At 40.6% G+C, this 6000-nt stretch overlaps 1 protein-coding gene across 1 annotated transcript in view; it reads left to right on the forward strand.

Annotated features, from left to right (window-relative positions):
• PRELID2 (PRELI domain containing 2) overlaps positions 1 to 1679 on the forward strand; it is a 55493-nt gene extending 53814 nt beyond the window's left edge. Inside the window, exon 7 of the mRNA XM_081900832.1 lies at positions 1477 to 1679. The gene's annotated coding sequence lies outside the window, so the exon portion shown is untranslated. The remainder of the gene's footprint in view (positions 1 to 1476) is intronic.
• The last annotated feature ends 4321 nt before the right edge of the window (positions 1680 to 6000 follow it).

The following is a 6000-nucleotide window of genomic DNA, read 5'->3' on the forward strand; positions in this document are numbered from 1 at the left end:
CCTGACAAGCACAGCATGGGAGTGGAAATCTGAAATCAAGAGCAATCATCAACAGTCTGTGCCTAGGCATCATGCAGAGGTATCGTTTGTTACCAAACATGGAATATTTATTCTGTGCATGGTGGTGCACGGAGTGCTCAAAATGAGCCATTTCCAGGCGCATGTTTGTTTTCATTGAAGAGACATGCTGTGCTAATAAACCATTTCACTCTCCCTTCCCAGTTTATTTTATTTTGGCCTGGGGCATTTCTCCCACATTTAGTACAAATAATGAACTTCAGAAGCGAGGGGTAGCATTTAGAATGAGAAAATATGAACGTCACAAATCTATGGCTGCAAGAAATTCCTCTGCTATGATGCTCATTGACACTTTTTCCTACATATCTCCTCTTGACATGTACAGTGCTGCTCTGGACACCCAAAGGAACAAAGGAATATACTTTACACCCCTCCTTGAGAGGTTCAGAGGGTGGCAACACGAGAACGGGCCTTCTATGCAGTGGCTCCCCATCTGTGGAATGCTCTCCCCAGGGAAGTTCGCCTGGTGCCTTCATCATACACCTTTAGGCACCAGGCAAAAACGTTCCTTTTTAACCAGGCCTTGGTTGATCCAATCTACATCCTATGCCCTTTTAAAATGTGGTTTTTTGTAGGGTAGGGGCTATTGGGTTGTTGTTTTTATTTTTATTAGGTATTTTGTGGCTTTTATGTCTTGATTTTATTCTGTGAACTGCCCCGAGACCCCCAGGCATAAAGTGGTGTATAAATTCTAATAATAATAATAATAATACTGGGTCAGACTATTGACTGGAAGCAGTTCTCCAGGGATTGAACATGAGACCAGCTGTATGCAAAGCAGATCCTCTCCTACTGAGCCATGGCCCTTTCCCATAGCCACAAATTGTTTTGTCACAGGGCAATTTCCATCAGACTTATCTTGTGTCCTCCATGCCTTGACACATAACTTCAAGCTGCATCTGTTGTGAGCCTTTGAGTTAGATTTCCAAGCAAGCAATTATTTTGTTGACCTTTGTGTTGATTGAAATGCATCTATTCATGGACCACATGCCAGTTCACAAGCATTCTATACCAAGTAATCAATTTGCATTGGATGCAAATCATTAGGCTTAAAAGTAAGTCATGCTGAGAGCTGGTCTACACAAAAGAATTTCTCGACCTTCCCTGGCCTTCCCTGAGGAAGAGTAACTTCATACCAATATGGAAAATAAATATCCATGAAAGAATCAACCAATACACATTTTGTCATTATTCTGCTCAGAGTCTAGACACTATTGCGATCAGCTGGTCATTAAGTGGTTTGAAGGACAGCAACACCCAGGTAAAAAAGGATGTGAATGCATTTGTGGTCTCAAGCAATAAAGTAATGAACAAATTCAAGCCAGCCAGTGAAAGTGACAACTTAGAAATTGCTGTTGTTGCCCCGGCGACTGACAACCCCTTTCTTTATATCTGCAGAACTGAAAGTGCCAGTCTCCAATCAATTCAATCATACAAATCGGCATTAAAAAAACAAAGAATATGCTATTCAGAACACAGTGAAAAACAACGAAGACTGTAAAGTGTAATATCTTGAGGGCTGCTTTTTCCAATCCCCATCCATTAGGCATGAGGGAATTTGTGGCATGCTGTTAATTAACATAAAAATTAGTCATTTGAAATGCTGAGTATAATTTGATGTTACACCACAAGAAACAGCCAAGGGCCAAACTGCATGTTACATTATTTGTGCTCCCCCCCCCTTTTTTCTTTAGTACTTAAAGCGGGCACTTTTATTCTCAAGAAAAGGCAGCTGCAGGGCCCTCATCTGAAACACCCTGAAATCACCTTTCCCTGGCTGCTTTTTATCCCCAAAGGTGCTGCTTGAAAACCTTATGGACTACTATTTATCACTGGATACCATCAGCTAAGTTGTGAAGCTAACTATCTATTTCAGGTCTTGATCTTGAACCCCAGATTTGTTGCAGTCTCTGACAGATTTGTTTCCTACCCACGGTTGTTGTTTATTTAGTTTGTACAAGGACCTTTTCTCAAGCCCTTTCCCCTTAAGTACTTTTGTCAGTGCAAAACCTGTTAGAACCATAGTTCAGACTAAACAGGTTCATTTTCTTCAAGGCAGATTTTATACAACCTAGTTAGCCCCAAACCTAGTGCTTATCTAGTCATATGGATGCCAGGCATATGGAACTCTCGTTAGTTCATCTGCAGCAGGAGTGGGGAGCTTTTCGCCCTCCAGATTATACTGCACTATGACTAGATGGAGCAAATCCCCTGTGGGGAAAGTGTTTGAGATTTTTTATTTGACGGAAAAGGCAGGTAAGAGGTGACATGATAGAAGTCTATAAAATGCATGCTATGGAGGAAGTGGTAGAGAAATGGAATCTGTTTATAATACCAGAACTCATGGACATCCATTGAAACTGGATGTCAAAAGATTCCAGAATGCGGCAGCTAGACTGGTGACTGGGAGCGGCTGCCGAGACCAGTCTTGAAAGACCTACGCTGGCTCCCAGTATGTTTCCGAGTACCTTTAAAGCCCTAAACGACCTCGGTCCAGTATACCTGAAGGAGCGTCTCTACCCCCATCGTTCTACCTGGACACTGAGGTCCAGCGCTGAGGGCCTTCTGGCAGTTACCTTGCTGTGAGAAGTGAGGTTACAGGGAACCAGGCAGAGGGCCTTCTCACCTGCCCTGTGGAACACCCCCCACCAGATGTCAAAGAGAAAAGCAACTACCAGACTTTTAGAAGACATCTGAAGGCAGCCCTGTTTAGGGAAGCTTTTAAATGTTTAATAGACTATTGTATTTTAATATTTTGTTGGAAGCCACCCAGAGTGGCTGTGGAAACCCAGCCAGATGGGCGGGGTATAAATAATAATAAATTATTATTATTATTATTATTATTATTATTATTATTATTATTATTATTATTATTGATAAAGGAAAGTACTTCTTCACACAGCACATTGATAAACTATGGAACTCCCTCCCACAGGAGGCAGTGATGGCCACGAACTTGGATGGATTTAAAAGAAGATTAGACAAATTCATAGAGGGTATGGCTGTCCATGGCTGCTAGCCATCATGGCTACGTCCTGCCTCCATGGTTGGAGCAGTATGCCTTTGAATACCGTTTGCTGGAAGCTGTGGGAGGGGAGGGAGCTCTTGTGCTCAGGTCCTGCTTGCAGGTTTCCCACAGGCATCTGGTTGGCCACTGTGAGAATAGGATGCTGAGTTAGATGGGCCTTTGCCTGATCCACCAGGTTCTTCTGATGTTCTTAACTGCCATCAGCCCTAGCCTTGGAGACTGGTTGAGAAACAACTGGCTCCATAGAAAAGTTTTGGTAAATAAAAGACTTGGCCAGGAATTTATATCTTCAGACAAAGTAAAGAAGAGAGGGGTGGTGATATATGCAAAGGAGAGCCTTTCACCTAAATTATTATTTAAAGATGAACATGGCAGAATTTTGGCAGTTGAAATACAATATCAAGGAGAAAAAATTATGTTATTAGGAATTTATGCACCGAATGAAGGGAAATCGGAATTTTACAAGAAGTTGCATGAGAGCATGCTGGAGTATCTGGACTTTGATAACATCATTTTGATGGGAGATATGAATGGGATTGTATCAACTAACATGGATAAGTCGCAAGGTCAAAAGGTTACCAAAGATGGCAGACTACCTAAGACCTTTTTCGAAATGATAGACAATATGGACTGGATTGACATTTGGAGAACGAGAAACCCCTTGGGAAAGGAAGGAACATTCTTCTCTGAAGCCCACCGGACTTGGACAAGAATCGACCAAATATGGATTACTAGAGGTCTGGCACCTAAGGTTAGGAAAGTGGAAATCTGCCCAAAGACCTGCTCCGACCATAACGCTTTGAAAATGGATTTGACACTGCTCCCAACCGGCTCCTTTCGATGGAAGATGAATGACAACTTATTTAGAGATCAGGAGATTATCAAAAAGGCCCAAAAAGCTTTGAAGGACTATTTCGAAATAAATTTGAATACAACGGTGGAAAAAAGAACAATTTGGGACGCAAGTAAAGCTGTGATGAGAGGGTTCTTAATACAACAGAATGCCATTAAGAAAAGGAAACAAAATGAAAAGAAAGACAAAATTTTGGAGAAAATAAGAGAACTAGAGAAGAAGTTAAGAGCAAATACGAAGTCACAGCCGATTCTGAGAGAAATTAAGCTTTATCAGGCACAATATTCCAAATTGATAAACCAGGAAATAGAATGGAAGATTAAGCTAATGAAACAAAAAACATTTGAATCGGCAAATAAATGTGGGAAACTGCTGGCTTGGCAGTTGAAGAAGAGACAAAAGTTGAATATAGTAACAAATTTAGAAATTGAAGGAAGAAATATTCAGAACCCTGTGGAAATCAGAAAATCCTTCCAGAAATATTTTAAGAAACTGTACACTCAAGGGCCGCAAAATGAAGTTGAGATTGAACAATTTCTGAAAAAACATAGTCTTAAAAAATTTACACAAGAAAATAGACTTCTCCTGAATAGTCAAATAACACGACAAGAAATTGAACAAGCCATTCAGAACATGAAGCTGGGCAAATCTCCAGGACCAGATGGCCTGACCTCCAAGTATTATAAGACAATGAGTGACTATTTGATTCAACCTTTGATGGAGGTCAGCAATGAAATTTTGGAGGGAAAGAAGGCGCCGGAATCGTGGAAGGAAGCTTTTATCACGTTGATACCAAAATCAGAAACTGAGAAGACACAACTGAAGAACTACCGCCCCATCTCCCTTTTAAATGTGGATTACAAAATATTTGCTGATGTTTTAGCAAGCAGACTTAAAAGAGCTTTGAATGAAGTGATTCATAAGGACCAGGCAGGCTTTCTCCCAGGAAGACATATGTTTGCAAATACAAGGAACATTATAGACATTTTGGAACTCTTGCAAACAAATATAAACACTAAAGCAGTTTTGATTTTCATAGACGCGGAGAAGGCCTTTGACAACATTTCTTGGAAATTTATGAAGGGAAATTTAAAAGAAATGGGAGCGGGGCGGGGTTTTCAAAATGGGATTGACGCAATATATTCAGAGCAAAATGCCAAATTGATAGTCAACAATGTGGTAACGGAAGAATTTAAAATTGAAAAAGGAACACGACAAGGCTGCCCGATTTCCCCTCTGTTATTTATCTCAGTCCTGGAGGTGCTCTTGAACTTGATTAGAGGTGACCGGCTGGTGCAGGGGATTGAGGTCGGAGCGAAACAATATAAACTTAAAGCTTTTGCAGATGACCTAGTTTTGACACTGCAGGAGCCAGAATCTAGTACGAAAAGAGTTTTACAACTGATACATGATTTTGGACAGGTCGCAGGATTTAAGCTAAATAAACAAAAAACGAAGGTGTTAGGGAAAAATATGACAGATGCAGAGTCAGAACGGTTTCAGAGAGAAACAGAATTATCATTGGTGAAAAAGGTAAAGTACCTAGGGGTTAATATAACAGCTAAGAATCTGAGTCTATTTAAGGATAATTATGAAAAATGCTGGTCTGAAATTAAGAGAGACTTGGAAAGTTGGGCAAAATTGAAACTTTCTTTGTTAGGCCGAATTGCTGCCATTAAGATGAATGTGTTGCCAAAGATGTTGTTTTTGTTTCAAACATTGCAAATCGTGGACAAAACGGAGTGTTTTCGGAGGTGGCAGAGAGATATTTCTAAATTTGTCTGGCAGGGCAAAAAGCCCCGAATTAAGTTTAAGATATTAACAGACGCAAAGGAAAGAGGGGGCTTTGCCCTGCCAGACTTAAGGTTGTATTATGAAGCCGCAGCTTTCTGCTGGCTGAAAGATTGGCTACTTCTTGAAGACACTGACGTGCTAGATTTGGAAGGTTTTAATAATGCTTTTGGGTGGCACGCATATTTGTGGTATGACAAAGTTAAGATAAACAAGGCCTTTAAGAACCATATTGTCAGAAAAGCAGTGT

Source organism: Podarcis melisellensis, assembly GCF_964234715.1.
Source record: "Podarcis melisellensis genome assembly, chromosome: 2".
NCBI classification, from domain to species: domain Eukaryota; kingdom Metazoa; phylum Chordata; class Lepidosauria; order Squamata; family Lacertidae; genus Podarcis; species Podarcis melisellensis.